The sequence below is a fragment of the Thalassophryne amazonica genome, chromosome 11 (genome assembly GCF_902500255.1).
Source record: "Thalassophryne amazonica chromosome 11, fThaAma1.1, whole genome shotgun sequence".
In the NCBI taxonomy this organism is placed as follows: domain Eukaryota; kingdom Metazoa; phylum Chordata; class Actinopteri; order Batrachoidiformes; family Batrachoididae; genus Thalassophryne; species Thalassophryne amazonica.
The window spans coordinates 24,187,010-24,209,998 of NC_047113.1; positions in this window are offsets into that span (position 1 = coordinate 24,187,010).

Below are 22,989 nucleotides of genomic sequence, written 5' to 3' on the forward strand. Positions count from 1 at the left end.
AAAGAAACAATATGCCACATTCCTCTGTTGTGTCTGATTGAGCCTTAGTGCAAAAGTATTCTTTCAGCTGGAGTCTGCCACCACTGCCCCTGCAACATTATTCATTTTGCAGTCAATTTCATTGAGGTTATATCTTATTTCATGTACTAAGAGTAACCATTTTTCATTTTATATTTTATTTAGCCAACAATCAGTTTTACCCTATTTGTATCATTTGATCCAAGATACATTTTCTATTTGTCATAAAAAAACACTTATTGTAATAACTGCCTGTCATTTTAAGAAGGGCAGCAGTATTTCTGCTGAAAATCCTTCATGAATGATAATTTGGTTGTAGGATAAACACCAATTACAATGACAATGTACTGTACTAGGGCAGCACGATGGCTTAGTGGTTAGCACTGTTGCCTCACAGCAAGAAGGTTGTGGGTTCAATTCCCGTGGCCTTTCTGTGTGGAGTTTGCATGTTCTCCCCCTGTTTGCGTGGGTTTCCTCCGGGTGCTCCGGTTTCCTCCCACATCCAAAGACATGCATGTTAGGTGGATTGCAATCTTTAAAAAAAATTGTCCGTAGGTGTGTGTGTGTGTGTGTGTGTGTGTCTGTGTTTGTTTGTCTATTTGTGGCCCTGTGACGGACTAGCATCCTGTCCTGGGTGTACCCCGCCTTGCGCTCTATGACTGCTGGGATAGGCTCCAGCCCCCCGCGACCCTTAATTGGACTAAGCGGTAGAAGATGGATGGATGGATGGATGGATGTACTGTACTAAACTCATAATATCATAGAACTGGGATTACCCCCCCCCCCCCCCAAAAAAAAAAAACAACAACAAAAAAAACAAAAAACAAAAACAAAAAAAACCAAAAAACATTTAATCTTGGAATAACAAAAAACAGAAGGTATAATGCCAGGAAGAAAAAAAACATTCTCCCAAAGAAAAGGCTTGTTACTATACAAAGACTATACAAAGATAAGAAAAGAAAAGATAAGACTGTATTGATCTCACAGTGGAGAAATTCACGTTACGTCAGCTCTTAAAAACACAGAGATGGGTGCAAGTAGAGGAAAATGTGCATCAAACAGTGTGTGCAAGGATAAGCAATAATAATACTTGTAACAATACAATAAAATAAGAAAATGAGGTAGAAATAGAATATATATATATATATATATATATATATATATATATATAAAGCACACAAATGTAGCATACAGTTGTCATAACTAGCAATTTCCACAATCCCAAGGTCTTTCCTACATTTGCTACAGGTGCATTTTCGGCAGTGTACACAATGTGTACACTAGTGAAGATCCATACACCTATTCCAGGACACCAGAGTCTCGGTCCCTTTGGGAACATCCAGAACCGAATTTTGGTGATGGCCATGAACACAGGACCATCCACGTACAGAGACCCAGATTACATCTGACTGTATCTGGTCACTACTGTGGCTGGTGTGTTGGGCCATGACCCAAGTAGAGAACCTTACCATATGACATGGACCACTCCAGCATTACAGTAGCCACACAAGCGAGTGCAGGTACCTTGACACAAAGAGATCCAGGATGCAGAGCTCCAGGGGAAGCAAGGAGTACCAGGACAGCGGAAGGGTCCAGGGGCCAGGGGCCAGGGAGGACATCCGCCAGGGCCACCTGAGCAGCCTAACAAACCATCGGCAAGCAGCCCAGGCGAGACAGGAGGCATCCCCCACCCCCCCAGGCACAGGAAACACCAAGGATAAGCATGCAGGGTACCGGCAGCAGTTCATAGGGAGATGTCCCAGCACCACAGCACAGGAGGTACGACCCTATGGGGTCATGGCCCCCCAGAGAGCCTCATAAGTGAATTACGTATATGTCTGTCTTAGTTGTGACAAAACCTCCCGTATTCCATATGCAGGATAAGCATGCAACCTTTATTCTTTAAGAGGGCAGTACAGAACCATATGAAGTAAACAGGCTCAATGCAGACACACACACACACACAGACACACGTAGGAGAGGCATGAGATGAATGCAGGTAAATACCTGATATGACAGATCCAATCCTACTTGTGTAACATAAATAGGGATGGATAGGTGCAGGCCCAAACAAAATATTAACAAAGAGTTGTGCTTTTGAGATGTGATGAGAGCTCCGGCATTACACTCATTCATCTTTCACTTTGCTTTTCTCCAGGCCATAATATTTCTCATCAATCAGCAAGTTAGATGTCAAGTGAGAACAATTCAGCACAAAGTGAATGTCAAGCTCTCTTCACTGGCCATTTTCCAATCTGGCAAATAAATGGCTCTCCGATGCTGATGAATATGTATTGATGGTGTGAAGACGGTATGCAGTGGGGGCCAGAGTACTTTACATACTAATGAGCAAAAGACATCTTCTGTTGGTAAAAGCAGATTGACATGGACCTACTCAGAAAGTCACTTAATTACATATACATTGCTGGAAAATGCAACCATTATTCAAAAGTAGTGTTTCACATCATATGTGCTTACTCTCTGACAGCCTGTGCTTCCAACACCACTTGTTGTAACTCTTAATTAGTATTGTCCACATATGAATACAAAGATGTCACTATGCTCATTAGGGTTTCAGCCCTAAAACTGTCACATATACACTTGTAATACTTCTGAGATTGCATGATTGTTTAACTTTTAAATTAGCATACCAGAGCTTGTTTGCATCTTTGCTTGATCGTCACTTTTTAATTAGATTTTAATGTTAACAATTACCATTGAAGTGGAGTCAGCAACACTTGATTGGAATCCTTCATGAATACAACCTCAGAATATGTTTTATTGTTCTGAGTAAATCAGTAAGAAGAAAAAAAGACCACTTCTTCAGTTAAAAAAAGTTGTTACAGACAAATGAGTTTGATTTAAAAGGAAAAAACAGATACATTGTGTATTTTTAGCAATACATGTATCATACTGCACTTTTGTCTCTGAAGATTTTTTATTTTTTTGCTTTTCTTGTGAATAACATTAAAGTCACAATGCAAGGAGATAAATTAAACTATTTTTTAAAGATGAGAAATAATCACAGAAAGCAGACTGTGAACTACAAGATGTTAACACAATCTTTTGAATGAGACACTCATGACTTATGGACTACCGTCAGCACCTTGCAGATGATGTGAATTATTGGGCTGTTTACACATCAAGTCATGACAAACATCAATAGTTTATCACCAGGAAAATTATTTGTGACCCATTTTTATGGTCTTATGTTGTCTGATTAAGCTAAAAGCTGCCTTCAGAGGACAATAGCCCCTAACATCTTCAGATCAAGTCCCTTCAAAGTATTTAACTGTATCTCTTTGGATGTAATCCTATAATAAATGTTAACTGTGCATGTAATTCATTACAATATATCAAAAATGTTATATTTATAAGAACATGTTCAGGTGCCAGTTAATAATGAGCAACAAACTTGTTGAAGCACTTGCGTATTTTTGGTATAGTCAAGGTTTCAATGTCAGTGGCGTGTAGAATCAGCATGGATGAGCTGAATTTTAAAGATTTGGGAGAGATTTCTTGGCTGTCAGCACTGTACTTTCTATCACTCATCACTCAGAACGACATACATTGGAATAGGCAGAGAAGAGCAGCCATTTGATGCTGTCACTTTCTTTCTGTACCGCCCAGTTATTTCTCACCAAGTCACTCCACAGAATAGCAAAGTAAGTGTCACCATTGAAGTGTGTTCTTCAGCTGACCCACACACACCCATCACTCCGCCCACCAATCTCATCCATCCATCCATTCAACCATACAAAAAAAAAAGCATCTGACAATGACATGTCAGCCATTTGCTACACCATTACTATGGGAAATTTATAGTGTGTGACTCTGGGGTAGTTTCTAAAGTGGTGGATATGTGGTTACATTTGATCAAATCTGATTTTAAAGCAGAAGTCGGTTTAAGTCATTGTGTAACCTAAAGTGAGAGAAGTGAGAGCATAATGGTAACAAAGGAGCAGAGTCAGAGGACTGAACTGCTGCATTCAGACCTGAACAGGGACTTGAGACAGATTAGTTTCCTGTTTATTAAGGAGACTGAGTGTTCAGTTCTGCTAAAGCCCAGATTACATGTTCTCTCCATATCACTGTGGAGTTCCTTTGGGAACTCTGGTTTTCTCCAACTATCAATAACATACATTAAAGTCATGCTCCTTCCGCCACCTTTGACCAACTCAGTTTTTCAAAAACTTAGAATGTGCCCCTGAGGCAGAACCATGTGGCTACTCACTTTTCCTTGCAGTTTGATTGTTTCTATAAACATCTTTGAAATCCATAGGACAAGTTTTGTTCCATTCAATGATGCAGATACAACAGCAAATCAAATCTATAGATGTTACCTTGACCATCTTTGGTGCACATTTGAGTCTGTTGCTTTTTTCTGTCATTTGTACTCTACTTTATTTCTCACGTGCATTTTTGTTTTCTGTATTTGTTTGCTATGCACCTGTGACATTAGTTGCTTCACTATTTTAGCACACCAGTTCTCTGTTCTTGCTGGCAGTTCATTATTCAAGATAGACGGACTTAGTTTGCCTTGTTTCTCTGCTGCATGCCTCGTATTGTGAGTATTCATATTATTCTCTAGACATTCCGTGTGCTCCTCTGGTTTTTCCTGGTTTATTGTTTTTGTCCCTATTGTAATCGACTTCTTGCCTCCATGTGTTTTTGGATACCCTGCATTCTCACAAACTGTTGTATGATTCTACTGGCCTCAGTTAATAAATCACAGAAAAAATATCACATCCTTGGAGTTTCACGTCTGCATTTTTGAGTTACAATTACAGCAAACTATAACAGGGACTTTGTTAAAGATGCTATGTTTCTTCAGCCACAACAAGGAATTAAAGTATTTTCAGATGTCATTTTCCAAAATCAGGACGCTTTATGTGGATAACTTTTCATCAGGCTGTGATAATGAATCTGACTGAAATGAACAGGTAAGATTAAGACTTTATATTCACCCAGAATCATTTTGATATGTGTAACAGTCTGAACTGCTCACATGACTGCAGCTTTCAGTTGTTGAGCCAGTCAATGGCCAGCGTCAATGGACGCATTTCGATTTATGAGTAACTTACAAGAAACGTGCTTCAGCAATCTCAGAACTTATCATTAACTTATGGCCTGTGTATATGGGACATAGACATACACTGGCATATGTCAAAAATATTGTGCATGCCCAAATATTTTTGACATACTCCCAGCATTATTACATATATCAACATGCTTCAATATGCTTTAACTTACACAAAACTTACCCATAATGTATTAGACATATGCAAGAATATGCCAGCATTTTTTATAAGCTCAGCATATGCTGGCTAAATTGTCAAGGTGTGTCAAGGGTGAAATCAACATTCAGATTTAGAACATTTTAACCATGATTTTGTAAAGTGGTGTTTTTACGCTGTGCAATGAGCAAATTATTATTTTGAAGTGTAGCTAGATAACAAGGCACATCCACATTTATCATTTTAAAGCTGGCAATGAAACCAGCATTGAAAACTTGTCTAAATGTGAAAGTTTATTCAACATCTATAAAGCAGTTGAATAAACTTTCACTTGTAAACCAATAACTGTTTTTAAACATCTATTCAGAATTAAAATCCTCTCTGTTGGGAGTCTTAATTAATGACCATACCATTTATTTTTATTAAAACTGTCAACACACAAATTATACTTTGAAACATTGTTATGACTGTTGGAAGACAATTACAACACCAACAAATATCACATATCTAATCATAATATTTTACAAATAAATAAATAAATTAATTAATTAATTAATGCTATACAGGATATAATGCATTGTGTTAAGCAACATTTTAAATACAACATTGATAATATCTTTGAATTGCCCCATTTGGAGAGAATTTATTGAATTTTAATTTTTTCATAAAAGTACTACAAAATAAAATCTACAACAGCTGCAACATATAAAAATGCAGTGCTACTTGTTTTGGCAAATCCCCACATCAAATTTCTATGAAAATTATTTTTCATCAAAAACTCAATGCAACATGTCCACATACACACCAATTGTGACATTGTAATTTGTCAATATTGCTTTGATTCTACCATAATTAGTGTCATTTATAGTACAGGTTTTAAAATGATTGTCATGTCAATTGGAGAAACATTACACAAAATAATGTTGAGAAATAGGCTTTTTCAAAATATAGTAAGTTCAATAAAAGCATCAATTTTAGACAAACAAATTTAAGAGGACATATTGGGTTTTTTGTATACTGTATATATATATATATATATATATATATATATATATATATAAAGTAAAGCTTATTAATTTTGAGGATATACTCACCAAACCATGGTCTGGAAGCATACATGCATACAGCAATATGCAACCAAAGAAAAGTGACTGACACCTCCACCTCTGCACACCTTGTACTATGCACAGCCCAGACTAACTGATTTAAAATATGCATATTATGTGGTTTTTACAAAAGGGCTTAATTTTTTTTTTCCAATTGTTTTTTTATATTTAAAAAAATGGATGTTGCACTCACCCAGAATTGCACATGCGAAGCAGATTACACTCACCTCTCCAGCTGGACAGTGGGACCGCACCGCAGCCCTATGGGGCTGTGGAGTTCGATTGTGTGCAGCCCTGTGCAGCTGTGGAGTTCGATTGTGCACAGCCCCGTGGAGCTCTTGAGTTCAATCGAGTGCAGCCCCATGGATCTGTATAGTCCAATCCTGCTTAGCCACATACAGCTGTGAAGTCTGATCACACACAGCCCTGTGCAGCTGTGGAGTTTGATCGCACACAGCCCTGTGCAGATGTGGAGTTTGATCGTGCGCAGCCCAGTGGAGCTGGATTGCACACAGCCCTGCACAGCTATGGAATTTGATCGTGCGCAGCACTGTGGAGCTGTGTAGTTCATTCATGCACAGCCCTGTGCAGCTGTGGAGTCAGATCCCACACAGCCCCATGAAGCTGTGAGATCTGAATTTGCTCGGCCTTGTGCAACTGTGGAGTCAGATCCCACATAGCCCCATGGAGCTGTGAGGTCCAATCATGCGCATCCTTGTGCAGCTGTGGAGTTGGCTCATGTGCAGCTCTGTGCAGCCGTGGAGTCAGATCACCTCTATACTCACCTCTCCAGCCGGACAGTGGGACCACACCGCAGCACTATGGGCCTGTGGAGTTCAATCGCACAGAGCCCCGTGGAGCTGTGGAGTTCAATCACGTACAGCCCCATGGAGCTGTGGAGTTCGATCGCAGTGCTGCCCTGTGGGGAGCTCCTAAACTCTGATTGCACAGTGCAGAGGATCTGTTATGTGTAGGAAGGAAATGTCCATCCTGAGGGGACGTGTTGTGCTGATAGACAGTGAGCTGGAGAGTGAGGGAGAGGGGCAGGTGAATGACCATTTTATAACATATCACACATGACATATTATGGGCTGTTGGAGAACAGTGATTGGACACATGTGGGGCGTCGACACATTACATGTCAGGCGACATCATGGACTGCTTGTTATAATAGGCAGATGTACTGGTGATGCACACAGAGGTGATCTGATGGTGATAAACTGATTTCTCATGCACTACAGTGATGCGAATATCAAGGGCACCGGCTTTACATGATTACAGTCCATACATTAGATGACATTCGGGGTCCAGTAGAGTGACACTGCAGGTCTTGGAGGAAGGCCAGACGACAGCACTGTTGTCCCCCTCCTCTCCCATGCTTGCCTCCAAGACTTTCCGACTTCAGGTGGCAGCTGGAGCGCACACATATGGCATTTGAAGTGCATACTTCATGTTCGTACTGCATTCTAACCGAAGTCTGAGTATTCGTACCGTGTTCAAACGACATTTGAACGGCACATGTACACCCTCATCGGAGCTTGGGACTCTGACGAGGGCAGTCAAATCTCCTCCACTCTCCCTTATCTCTGGTCTCTGCTTTAACCTGCAAGTCCCTACTTCACCAGACTGTGAATTCCTCAAAATTATACTGGATACTGGATCTATTGGACTACTATTGGATTAACCATGGAATTGATCAGCTGGTCTCTGAACGCTATTGACACCATCTTTTCTACAAGAAGGTCAGGACCGGGGGATCCTACCTGCCCAGATGGAACATGTCCTGCAGGCTATGTTCTCGACTTCTGGGGGTTATGACATGTTGCATGCTTTTGCGCCATTCTCTGTGGAGGACGTCGAGGATTTATCCATATTTGGTCTTATGGTAGCAGGGCTGGTGCTTTCTGGCTTATGTGCTGCCCTGATCTACCGGAAAATTGGCAAGATGGCGGCATCAAGAACCACGGCCCCTCACTTGTCCGTCATGATTAACGAGGTGGGCAAGGCAATGCATTCTCATACTGCGATGACTCTTGAACTCAGACGCAAATTGGATGACATCTTGGAGCAGATGCGCACCTTGCAGATGAAGATGAAGATGTTGGAGGCCGGGGAATATTCTTAATTGATAATTGGGATTTGGTTGTTCAAGTGAAGGTGTAAAAAGTGTTTTTCACTGCTCAAACCACAACACGGTAGGGTTATCAGCCTGAAGGACAAATTGCCCTGCTGTTTCCTCCAGAGGAATGTCTTCGGCCTTGGTGAACATTTGGCTATTTCTTATCTTAACTCACAAAGACAAACTGTTTCACAGGAATGAAGCATGCTCCACTCCCTCTCCCCACCCCCCTCCTACCCCCCATCACACACCCCCACTCCGGCTTCTGCTCACATCATCCCTTCCCTTCTGCAGGGGTGGCGCAGTTTTAGCTGCAGCAGGTCCCCGTTCCCCCCCAAGCTGACAGTGGCGCGACTCAGGGTTGCTGCGAGACCTTCACCCACTTGCCTCAATTCAGATAATGGACTTCTTCAAATTTAGTGCACATAAACAATGTCAAATGTGTATGTGCTGTCTTGAATTCTGATGTGTGCCATTACGGTAAACAAGTAATAATTGTGGACTATTTGCTGTCTGAGGTAACTGGAGTGTAAACATAATTTCTCCACTGTGAGATCAATCAAGTATATCTCATCTCATACACTTGGAATGTGCCTGAATCAGCTGAGGTGGGATCCGCCCATCCATTTTTAACATTCACACAGATGCTGAGGATGACAGCCTCAACACTGCATTTAATCTATTATTAGACTCTATTGGCTTTGCTCAAAAAGTAAATGAGTCCACCCACCACTTTAATCATATCTTAGATCTTGTTCTGACTTATGGTATGGAAATAGAAGACTTAACAGTATTCCCTGAAAACTCCCTTCTGTCTGATCATTTCTTAATAACATTTACATTACTCTGATGGACTACCCAGCAGTGGGGAATAAGTTTCATTACACTAGAAGTCTTTCAGAAAGCGCTGTAACTAGGTTTAAGGATATGATTCCTTCTTTATGTTCTCTAATGCCATATACCAACACAGTGCAGAGTAGCTACCTAAACTCTGTAAGTGAGATAGAGTATCTCGTCAATAGTTTTACATCCTCATTGAAGACAACTTTGGATGCTGTAGCTCCTCTAAAAAAGAGAGCTTTAAATCAGAAGTGCCTGACTCCGTGGTATAACTCACAAACTCGTAGCTTAAAGCAGATAACCCGTAAGTTGGAGAGGAAATGGCGTCTCACTAATTTAGAAGATCTTCACTTAGCCTGGAAAAAGAATCTGTTGCTCTATAAAAAAAAGCCCTCCGTAAAGCTAGGACATCTTTCTACTCATCACTAATTGAAGAAAATAAGAACAACCCCAGGTTTCTTTTCAGCACTGTAGCCAGGCTGACAAAGAGTCAGAGCTCTATTGAGCTGAGTATTCCATTAACTTTAACTAGTAATGACTTCATGACTTTCTTTGCTAACAAAATTTTAACTATTAGAGAAAAAATTACTCATAACCATCCCAAAGACGTATCGTTATCTTTGGCTGCTTTCAGTGATGCCGGTATTTGGTTAGACTCTTTCTCTCTGATTGTTCTGTCTGAGTTATTTTCATTAGTTACTTCATCCAAACCATCAACATGTTTATTAGACCCCATTCCTACCAGGCTGCTCAAGGAAGCCCTACCATTATTTAATGCTTCGATCTTAAATATGATCAATCTATCTTTGTTAGATGGCTATGTACCACAGGCTTTTAAGGTGGCAGTAATTAAACCATTACTTAAAAAGCCATCACTTGACCCAGCTATCTTAGCTAATTATAGGCCAATCTCCAACCTTCCTTTTCTCTCAAAAATTCTTGAAAGGGTAGTTGTAAAACAGCTAACTGATCATCTGCAGAGGAATGGTCTATTTGAAGAGTTTCAGTCAGGTTTTAGAATTCATCATATTACAGAAACAGCATTAGTGAAGGTTACAAATGATCTTCTTATGGCCTCGGACAGTGGACTCATCTCTGTGCTTGTTCTGTTAGACCTCAGTGCTGCTTTTGATACTGTTGACCATAAAATTTTATTACAGAGATTAGAGCATGCCATAGGTATTAAAGGCACTGCGCTGCGGTGGTTTAAATCATATTTGTCTAATAGATTACAATTTGTTCATGTAAATGGGGAATCTTCTTCACAGACTAAAGTTAATTATGGAGTTCCACAAGGTTCTGTGCTAGGACCAATTTTATTCACTTTATACATGCTTCCCTTAGGCAGTATTATTAGACGGTATTGCTTAAATTTTCATTGTTACGCAGATGATACCCAGCTTTATCTATCCATGAAGCCAGAGGACACACACCAATTAGCTAAACTGCAGGATTGTCTTACAGACATAAAGACATGGATGACCTCTAATTTCCTGCTTTTAAACTCAGATAAAACTGAAGTTATTGTACTTGGCCCCACAAATCTTAGAAACATGGTGTCTAACCAGATCCTTACTGTGGATGGCATTACCCTGACCTCTAGTAATACTGTGAGAAATCTTGGAGTCATTTTTGATCAGGATATGTCATTCAAAGCGCATATTAAACAAATATGTAGGACTGCTTTTTTGCATTTACGCAATATCTCTAAAATCAGAAAGGTCTTGTCTCAGAGTGATGCTGAAAAACTAATTCATGCATTTATTTCCTCTAGGCTGGACTATTGTAATTCATTATTATCAGGTTGTCCTAAAAGTTCCCTAAAAAGCCTTCAGTTAATTCAAAATGCTGCAGCTAGAGTACTGACGGGGACTAGAAGGAGAGAGCATATCTCACCCATATTGGCCTCTCTTCATTGGCTTCCTGTTAATTCTAGAATAGAATTTAAAATTCTTCTTCTTACTTATAAGGTTTTGAATAATCAGGTCCCATCTTATCTTAGGGACCTCGTAGTACCATATCACCCCAATAGAGCGCTTCGCTCTCAGACTGCAGGCTTACTTGTAGTTCCTAGGGTTTGTAAGAGTAGAATGGGAGGCAGAGCCTTCAGCTTTCAGGCTCCTCTCCTGTGGAACCAGCTCCCAATTCAGATCAGGGAGACAGACACCCTCTCTACTTTTAAGATTAGGCTTAAAACTTTCCTTTTTGCTAAAGCTTATAGTTAGGGCTGGATCAGGTGACCCTGAACCATCCCTTAGTTATGCTGCTATAGACGTAGACTGCTGGGGGGTTCCCATGATGCACTGTTTCTTTCTCTTTTTGCTCTGTATGCACCACTCTGCATTTAATCATTAGTGATCGATCTCTGCTCCCCTCCACAGCATGTCTTTTTCCTGGTTCTCTCCCTCAGCCCCAACCAGTCCCAGCAGAAGACTGCCCCTCCCTGAGCCTGGTTCTGCTGGAGGTTTCTTCCTGTTAAAAGGGAGTTTTTCCTTCCCACTGTAGCCAAGTGCTTGCTCACAGGGGGTCGTTTTGACCGTTGGGGTTTTACATAATTATTGTATGGCCTTGCCTTACAATATAAAGCGCCTTGGGGCAACTGTTTGTTGTGATTTGGCGCTATATAAAAAAATTGATTGATTGATTGATTGATTGATTTAAAGTGGCCGCATGGCATTCGCACACGGCTGTCCAAATGTCTGTCCCTCCCGACTGTGACTCAATCTTTGGATTTTTTCTAATTTGGCCTGATTCAGCCTGATTTATTGTGGGCAGTCTAAGGCACACCTGTGCTCTAATCATGGTGTCTAATCAGCATCTTGATATGGCACACCTGTGAGGTGGGATGGATTAACTTAGCAAAGGAGAAGTGCTCACTATCACAGATTTAGACTGGTTTGTGAACAATATTTGAGGGAAATGGTGATATTGTGTATGTGGAAAAAGTTTTAGATCTTTGAGTTCATCTCATACAAAATGGGAGCAAAACCAAAAGTGTTGCATTAATATTTTTGTTGAGTGTATATATACTAACATGAAAGATTGAACGATTGATATGCTACTCTGGAACCACCCCTGAATCCAAACATTCCAACTGTCAACCCCACTGATGTCCTTAGTCTGGGTCTCATTAACATAAGATCACTGTCCTCAAAATCATTGTTGATTAATAATCTAATTATGGATCATCACTTAAATATGATTGGGTTATGTGGAACCTGACTTAAACCTACAGCTGTCCTCCCCTTAAATGAGGCCTGCCCACCGGCATACACATTTAGTCATGTCTCATGATACGAAGCAAGGTGGGGGTGTTGCTCTTATTTATGAATCCAGGTTCAGCTTATTAGCTATTGGGGGTCACAAATATAACTCGTTTGAGCATATGATTTTCCACTCTGCCCACAATGCTACGTATTGCCAAGGATGGAAGAATAAAAATCAGCTGTATTTCTTTGCCACTGTATATAGGCCCCCTGGCCCATACTCTGAATTCTTAGATGAATTTGGTGCATTCATCTCTAACTTGTCAACTAGTGCAGGTAACATTCTGATTATTGGTGACTTTCAAGTGGATATGACACCTAAAAAATTAGGTAAAACTGATATAAATATCAAAAATATACATACATTATAGTAAGTTGAAAGTGGTTTTAATCATTATTACTGAGAAATAAAGTTTGTATACTTTTCAAAAGTGTGTTTCGTTGAACGTGCTGGCAGCGTTCCATCAGTGGTCACATGATGCCGGGATGTCACAGCGTGTAGAGTCCCATCTTTGTCTGTTCGATTGACAACAGGAACAGATAGACCTCAGCATGGACAGTGACGAGATCAAGAACGTTCTGACTCCTCTTCAAGTGTGGATTGTTTCTGTGAGGAATCGAGATTGACTGGGATCCTGAGGATGTCGCGGCAGTGATTAGACCCTACAGATTGGAGCCGTATGTTTCGGACGAACATTCAAACCAGGAGCATGCAAGAGATGTGCCAATTCCGATGGATTTTGAAAGGCTGCAGAATACGGAATGGTAAGGGAGGCTTTGATTTTTGTTGCTGCTGTTTATAACACTATAATTATAGCATTTTCGATTCTAGCGTTTGTTTACCGCCTTTGTTATTTTTCCGTGATAGTGTAGCTACTACTTGTGGACCACTGTCTTTACCTTCGGGTTTTTGCCAATTTCGAGTGCCAGGCATTGCATTCATCCATGTTTAGTTACGTTATTTTCATGAAAGAATAGGAAATAAATGGCGAAAGTTTCAAAAAAGATCGCTGAAAACAACAGTGAACACACCGCCGCCATGTTTACTATGTATTGCACTGATATTTTACAAGTTGCTTGACCATTTCAAGGTTATTGTGAACATATTATTTGGTGTTGACATTTTAGGTGTTCCTGTGAGCAGTGCGAGAATGTGGAGCTGGTAGAGGAAAGTGTCTGCTGTCGGGAGCAAATGTGGGTGTGCGAGCGGAGGGAGTGGCAGCCTGACATTTCGTGCATCACACAACACCGTGGCTTTCAATCAATCTGCCTGGACTTGAAAAGGCTAAAACCTTTCGCCTTTGTGTTTGTGCAATATGCTGCGACACACTGGTCAGGCATATCGACAAACAAGTCCCTGAGAGCTGTGTTTAATCAAAGTTTCTGCTGCTAAAAAAGGTGTTAGCAACAGCCGCCAAGCATGCAAGCCGATATGGTCTACAGGCAGTGACGTATTTCAGGTTTGGTGCTTAGCGGGAAGCTGGTCACGGGGTGTACAGATTTTTCACTGGTGGGACTTTCAAATGTTGTATATAATGGGAGAACCGTGTCCATTTTGCCAAAACACTTAGGTTGACCGAATTATATAACCTTTGTTACATGTAATAAGACTATGCTGTCTTTAAGTGTCATATCCACTTTCACATTCATATAAATAAGCCTTCCGATCCCCTCTGCAAATCATTTATGGAAAGTCGATGCATTAGGATTTCAGCAATGCATTCAGGACTCGACGTACGAGTGGAAATACCCTGGATTTGGTTCTCTCACGTGGTATTGCTGTCACAAATATTGACATCATGCCTCTTGCATTGGTGGTCTCTGATCACTCACTTATTTGGTTTACAGTTTCGCTGCCGTGTTTAGTGGAACAAGAACCTTATTTATCACTGCAGTGACACATCAGCTCTTCAACTATGACTGAACTTGAAGCTAGACTGCCTGATATCTTAGCTTCATGTTTGGAAAATGCCCAATGAGTAGACAGTCTTATTGATAGTTTAAACTTAGTGCTCCAAACTACACTCAACATAATTGTGCCACCTTTATTAAAACCATGCCCACCCAAAACACAATAACCTTGGTTCAATGATTACTTGTGTGACCTCAAGCATAAGGCTAGAAGTCTAGAATGGAAATGGCATAGTTAAAAATTAGAAGTATTCCACCTTGCATGGCGTGATGCTGTCTTAGACTATAAGCATGAACTATGGGCTACAAAGCGGACATATTACTCTGATTTGATCAACAAAAACAAGTTCAAAGTTCGTGTTCAACACGGTGGCAACACTTATTCAGGGACAACCATCTGTAAGTTGCTCTCCTTTTACAGCACAAGATTTCTTGGACTACTTCGACAACAAAATAGAAGACATATCTCAGCATGGCTTAACCCAGCAACTGCACCCTGCTATTGAGGTGGTTGCCATTACTGAGGTATTACCTACATTTACAGAATTTGAGAGTATTTTACTAGGCTTGCTGATGAAACTCATAACGTCTACAAAAAGCACAACCTGCTTATTTGTTCCTATACCAACAAAACTGTTTAAGGACCTGTGGCCCACTCTTGGGCCGACTGTGCTGGAAATTATTAATCTGTCATTAACTTCTGGATCTGTTCCTGAATGTGTCAAATCTGCAGTGATTAAACCATTACTTAAGAAACCTAATCTTGACACTAGTGTATTGAAAAATTATAGAAAATCTATCATTTTGCTGTAAAATTCTGGAAAAAGTCATTTCACAGCAGCTCGTGGACCACCTTACTGAGAATAATCTTTTTGAGCCACTGCATTCCACAGAGACAGCTCTCACTAAAGTGGTGAATGATCTTCTGCTTGCAATGGATTCGGACACCACTACGGTTCTGGTGCTATTAGAGCTCAGTGCTGCATTTGATACAGTGGATCATCATATTCTACTCCACAGGCTATATTATCATTTTTGGATTACTGGGAGTGCCCTTGCATGGTTGACGTCATACCTGACCAATCGTTCTCACTGCATTTTGTACATTAACACTACCTCTAACCTTAGTGACATCAAATTTGGGGTTCCACTGGGGTTCAACAGGGGTCTGTCTTGGGTCCCCTGCTTTTCTCCCTTTACATAGCCCCCCTTGGGCAAAAATTGCAGAATTTTGGGATTACCTTTCACTGCTATGCAGATGATACTCAGTTATACATGCCATTAACTGCTGGTAATCTTATCCACATAAAATCCTTAGAAGATTGCCTTGCATCAGTGTGAAGCTGGATGTCTAGCAACTTCCTACTTTTACACTATGATAAGACTGAAATGATGTTGACTGCGGTATTGTATCACTTCCTGTTCCGGAGCACAGCGGTGTTTTTCTGTATCTGTTAGTTGTTTAATCTGCGCAGTTAGATTGATCTAGTTATCTAGATTACGATTTGTTTCCCAGTGTAATCTTTACGTGCCTTAACTAAAGCACTCCTTCTGCTGAATCACCTCTAAATTATTTACACATTATTCACTTTGCGTGTTTTTAGGAATCCGCTAGCTTAGCGTAGCTACTAGCTCTTAGCCGATTTAGCATGGCGGCTTCTCCTGTCTCTCCCGCACTTTTCTGCTCTGGGTGTGAAATGTTTAGTTATTCCTCGGCCTCGTTTAGCAGTAACGGTACTTGTAATAAGTGTAGCTTATTCGTAGCTTTGGAGGCCAGGCTAGGCGAATTGGAGACTCGGCTCCGCACCGTGGAAAATTCTACAGCTAGCCAGGCCCCTGTAGTCGGTGCGGACCAAGGTAGATTAGCCGCCGTTAGTTACCCCCTGGCAGATCCCGAGCAGCCGGGAAAGCAGGCTGACTGGGTGACTGTGAGGAGGAAGCGTAGCCCTAAACAGAAGCCCCGTGTACACCGCCAACCCGTTCACATCTCTAACCGTTTTTCCCCACTCGACGACACACCCGCCAAGGATCAAACTCTGGTTATTGGCGACTCTGTTTTGCGAAATGTGAAGTTAGCGACACCAGCAACCATAGTCAATTGTCTTCCGGGGTCCAGAGCAGGCGACATTGAAGGAAATTTGAAACTGCTGGCTAAGGCTAAGCGTAAATTTGGTAAGATTGTAATTCACGTCGGCAGTAATGACACCCGGTTACGCCAATCGGAGGTCACTAAAATTAACATTAAATCGGTGTGTAACTTTGCAAAAACAATGTCGGACTCTGTAGTTTTCTCTGGGCCCCTCCCCAATCGGACCGGGAGTGACATGTTTAGCCGCATGTTCTCCTTGAATTGCTGGCTGTCTGAGTGGTGTCCAAAAAATGAGGTGGGCTTCATAGATAATTGGCAAAGCTTCTGGGGAAAACCTGGTCTTGTTAGGAGAGACGGCATCCATCCCACTTTGGATGGAGCAGCTCTCATTTCTAGAAATCTGGCCAATTTTCTTAAATCCTCCAAACCGTGACTATCCAGGGTTGGGACCAGGAAGCAGAGTTGTAGTCTTACACACCTCTCTGCAGCTTCTCTCCCCCTGCCATCCCCTCATTACCCCATCCCCGTAGAGACGGTGCCTGCTCCCAGACTACCAATAACCAGCAAAAATCTATTTAAGCATAAAAATTCAAAAAGAAAAAATAATATAGCACCTTCAACTGCACCACAGACTAAAACAGTTAAATGTGGTCTATTAAACATTAGGTCTCTCTCTTCTAAGTCCCTGTTGGTAAATGATATAATAATTGATCAACATATTGATTTATTCTGCCTAACAGAAACCTGGTTACAGCAGGATGAATATGTTAGTTTAAATGAGTCAACACCCCCGAGTCACACTAACTGTCAGAATGCTCGTAGCACGGGCCGGGGTGGAGGATTAGCAGCAATCTTCCATTCCAGCTTATTAATTAATCCAAAACCCAGACAGAGCTTTAATTCATTTGAAAGCTTGTCTCTTAGTCTTGTCCATCCAAATTGGAAGTCCCAAAAACCAGTTTTATTTGTTATTATCTATCGTCCACCTGGTCGTTACTGTGAGTTTCTCTGTGAATTTTCAGACCTTTTGTCTGACTTAGTGCTTAGCTCAGATAAGATAATTATAGTGGGCGATTTTAACATCCACACAGATGCTGAGAATGACAGCCTCAACACTGCATTTAATCTATTATTAGACTCTATTGGCTTTGCTCAAAAAGTAAATGAGTCCACCCACCACTTTAATCATATCTTAGATCTTGTTCTGACTTATGGTATGGAAATAGAAGACTTAACAGTATTCCCTGAAAACTCCCTTCTGTCTGATCATTTCTTAATAACATTTACATTTACTCTGATGGACTACCCAGCAGTGGGGAATAAGTTTCATTACACTAGAAGTCTTTCAGAAAGCGCTGTAACTAGGTTTAAGGATATGATTCCTTCTTTATGTTCTCTAATGCCATATACCAACACAGTGCAGAGTAGCTACCTAAACTCTGTAAGGGAGATAGAGTATCTCGTCAATAGTTTTACATCCTCATTGAAGACAACTTTGGATGCTGTAGCTCCTCTGAAAAAGAGAGCTTTAAATCAGAAGTGTCTGACTCCGTGGTATAACTCACAAACTCGTAGCTTAAAGCAGATAACCCGTAAGTTGGAGAGGAAATGGCGTCTCACTAATTTAGAAGATCTTCACTTAGCCTGGAAAAAGAGTCTGTTGCTCTATAAAAAAGCCCTCCGTAAAGCTAGGACATCTTTCTACTCATCACTAATTGAAGAAAATAAGAACAACCCCAGGTTTCTTTTCAGCACTGTAGCCAGGCTGACAAAGAGTCAGAGCTCTATTGAGCTGAGTATTCCATTAACTTTAACTAGTAATGACTTCATGACTTTCTTTGCTAACAAAATTTTAACTATTAGAGAAAAAATTACTCATAACCATCCCAAAGACGTATCGTTATCTTTGGCTGCTTTCAGTGATGCCGGTATTTGGTTAGACTCTTTCTCTCCGATTGTTCTGTCTGAGTTATTCTCATAAGTTACTTCATCCAAACCATCAACATGTTTATTAGACCCCATTCCTACCAGGCTGCTCAAGGAAGCCCTACCATTATTTAATGCTTCGATCTTAAATATGATCAATCTATCTTTGTTAGTTGGCTATGTACCACAGGCTTTTAAGGTGGCAGTAATTAAACCATTACTTAAAAAGCCATCACTTGACCCAGCTATCTTAGCTAATTATAGGCCAATCTCCAACCTTCCTTTTCTCTCAAAAATTCTTGAAAGGGTAGTTGTAAAACAGCTAACTGATCATCTGCAGAGGAATGGTCTATTTGAAGAGTTTCAGTCAGGTTTTAGAATTCATCATAGTACAGAAACAGCATTAGTGAAGGTTACAAATGATCTTCTTATGGCCTCGGACAGTGGACTCATCTCTGTGCTTGTTCTGTTAGACCTCAGTGCTGCTTTTGATACTGTTGACCATAAAATTTTATTACAGAGATTAGAGCATGCCATAGGTATTAAAGGCACTGCGCTGCGGTGGTTTGAATCATATTTGTCTAATAGATTACAATTTGTTCATGTAAATGGGGAATCTTCTTCACAGACTAAAGTTAATTATGGAGTTCCACAAGGTTCTGTGCTAGGACCAATTTTATTTACTTTATACATGCTTCCCTTAGGCAGTATTATTAGACGGTATTGCTTAAATTTTCATTGTTACGCAGATGATACCCAGCTTTATCTATCCATGAAGCCAGAGGACACACACCAATTAGCTAAACTGCAGGATTGTCTTACAGACATAAAGACATGGATGACCTCTAATTTCCTGCTTTTAAACTCAGATAAAACTGAAGTTATTGTACTTGGCCCCACAAATCTTAGAAACATGGTGTCTAACCAGATCCTTACTCTGGATGGCATTACCCTGACCTCTAGTAATACTGTGAGAAATCTTGGAGTCATTTTGATCAGGATATGTCATTCAAAGCGCATATTAAACAAATATGTAGGACTGCTTTTTTGCATTTACGCAATATCTCTAAAATCAGAAAGGTCTTGTCTCAGAGTGATGCTGAAAAACTAATTCATGCATTTATTTCCTCTAGGCTGGACTATTGTAATTCATTATTATCAGGTTGTCCTAAAAGTTCCCTAAAAAGCCTTCAGTTAATTCAAAATGCTGCAGCTAGAGTACTGACGGGGACTGGAAGGAGAGAGCATATCTCACCCATATTGGCCTCTCTTCATTGGCTTCCTGTTAATTCTAGAATAGAATTTAAAATTCTTCTTCTTACTTATAAGGTTTTGAATAATCAGGTCCCATCTTATCTTAGGGACCTCGTAGTACCATATCACCCCAATAGAGCGCTTCGCTCTCAGACTGCAGGCTTACTTGTAGTTCCTAGGGTTTGTAAGAGTAGAATGGGAGGCAGAGCCTTCAGCTTTCAGGCTCCTCTCCTGTGGAACCAGCTCCCAATTCAGATCAGGGAGACAGACACCCTCTCTACTTTTAAGATTAGGCTTAAAACTTTCCTTTTTGCTAAAGCTTATAGTTAGGGCTGGATCAGGTGACCCTGAACCATCCCTTAGTTATGCTGCTATAGACGTAGACTGCTGGGGGGTTCCCATGATGCACTGTTTCTTTCTCTTTTTGCTCTGTATGCACCACTCTGCATTTAATCATTAGTGATCGATCTCTGCTCCCCTCCACAGCATGTCTTTTTCTTGGTTCTCTCCCTCAGCCCCAACCAGTCCCAGCAGAAGACTGCCCCTCCCTGAGCCTGGTTCTGCTGGAGGTTTCTTCCTGTTAAAAGGGAGTTTTTCCTTCCCACTGTAGCCAAGTGCTTGCTCACAGGGGGTCGTTTTGACCGTTGGGGTTTTACATAATTATTGTATGGCCTTGCCTTACAATATAAAGCGCCTTGGGGCAACTGTTTGTTGTGATTTGGCGCTATATAAAAAAATTGATTGAATTGATTGATTGATTATTTTCCATTTCGTATGGCTAGCATACTGACATAGTATGTCACTATGCTTTTTACTCTTTTAATTCATTTTATTAGGAAAAAGAGCAGTCCGCGGCCTCAACTTTATCTAAATTCTGGGTCTTTAAGTGAAGCTTAGGGCTAGTGGCCGGTGGTCACCTTAGTATTTCCTTTGTTTTTCTTGTTGCTTAACACTGACAAATGATACTGTATTTAATGTCTTTCTGATACCTGATTCTGTTTTTCTTCTCTCTGTTTAAAGTGTCGCACCATCCAAAGATGGGTGTGGTGCCTGTTTTCTGTTTCTGTACCCTCCTTTTTTTATTCACTGTTATGAACTGTTTATGTCCTGTTCTGTATCTATCTATCTATCTATCCTGACATGTACACCGGCAACATTTCCTGCTTTTTTGTTTTGTGAATTTTTCTGTAAATTGTGTCAGTAGCATGGCCCAAGCAGAGGGTCACCCCTTTGAGTCTGGTCTGCTTGAGGTTTCTTCCGCAAATCATTGGAGGGATTTTTTTCCTTATCACACTGTCACCCGCGTGCTTGCTCTGGGGGTTGGTAAGGTTAGACCTTACTTGTGTGAAGCGCCTTGAGGCAACTTTGTTGTGATTTGGTGCTATATAAATTAAATAAATTGAAATTGAATTGAAATTACGATATATGGCTGATATGATGGAGAGGAGAAAGGTAGATATATTGTGTGTGCAAGAGACCAAGTGGTTCAAGTTGTTGCATCATGGTGTGGATAGAAACTGAAGTGGTGTTGGTGTCATTTTCAAGGAAGACTATGTTAAGAGTGTGTTGGAGGTTAAGCGAGTGTCTGACAGGGTGATGAGTGTGAAGCTGGAAATAGAAGGGGTGATGATGAATATTGTTAGTGCATATGTCCCACGGGCAGGTTGCAAGATGAAGGAGAAAGAAGATTTCTGGAGTGAGTTAGATGAGGTTGTGACCAAGCATGAAAGAGTGGTGACAGGAGTGGACAGGCACATGCACAGACCTTTTTGGGGGCTGTAGTGGTGATGGGCATGTTGGCAAAGGGAACAGAGGTGATGAGGAAGTAATGGGTACATATGGTTTCAAGGACAGGAATGTGGAAAGACAGATGGTAGTTAATTTTGAAAAAAAAAAGGATAGAAATTACCATAGTGAATACCTACTTTAAGAGAAGGGAGGAGCACAGGGTGACATATAAAAGTGGAGGAAGGTGCACACAGATGGACTACATTCTTTGTAGGAGATGCAAGCTAAAACAAATTGGAAATTGTAAGGTGGTGGCAGGTGAGAGTATAGCTAGACAGCATAGGATGGTGGTTTGTAGGATGACTTTATAGTTGAAGAAGAATAAGAGTGAGAGCTCAACAAAGGATCAGATGGAGAAAGCTGAAGGAGGAAGATTGTGTGAAATTCAGTGAGCAGGTGAGACTAGATGGAGGGGAAGCAATTTTTGACAACTGGTACTGCAGATATGGTGAGGGAGACAGCTAGGAAGGTACTGCATGTGACAGAAAGCAGAGGAGTACAAGAAGATGTGGTGTTAGGCAAAAAGAGAAGTGGAAAAAGCTAAGGAAAAGGCATCTTGTGAGCTGTACAAGAACCTGAATAGTAAGGAAGGAGAAAAGGACTTGTACCGATTGGACACACAAAGTGACTAAGCTGGAAAGGATGTGTAGCAGGTTAGGGTGGTAACAGATGCAGATGGTAATGTGTTGTCGAGGAAGGAGAGTGTGTTGAGAAGGTGGAGGAAATATTTTGAGGAGCTCATGAATGAAGAAAATGAGAGAGAGAAAAGGCTGGATGATGTGGACAGAGTAAATCAGGAAGTAAAAGAGTTTAGTAAGGTTGAAGTTAGGGCAGCTATGGAGAGGATGAGGAGTGGAAAAGCAGCTGATGAAATTCCAGTGGAGGCATGGAAATGTCTAGGAAAGATGGGAGTGGAGTTTCTAACCATATTGTTTAATAAAATCTTGGAAAGTAAGATGATGTCTGAGGAGTGGAGACAAAATGTGCTGGTTACTATTTTTAAGAACAAGGGTGATGTGCAGAGCTGCAGTAAGTACAGAGGCAAAAAGATGATCAGCCATTACATGAAGTTATAGGAAAGAGCCGTAGAAGCTTGGCTTAGAAAACAGGTGAAGCTCTATGAGCAGTAACATGGTTTCATGCCGAATAAGAGCACTACAGATGCAATGCTTACTCTGAGGATACTGATGGAAAAGTACAGAGAAGGCCAGAAGGAGTTACATTGTGTGTTTGTGGATTTAGAGATTGTATTGTTTGAGGAAGTCTGGAGTGGCTGATAAGTATGTGAGGGTAGTGCAGGAAATGTACAAGGATAGTGTGGCATTAGTGCTCTATAGGAATCCCAGACTCATTCAAGGTGGAGGTGGGATTACACCAAGATCAGCTCTGAGCCATTTCTTGTTGGCAATGGTGATGGACAGGTTGACAGCTGAGA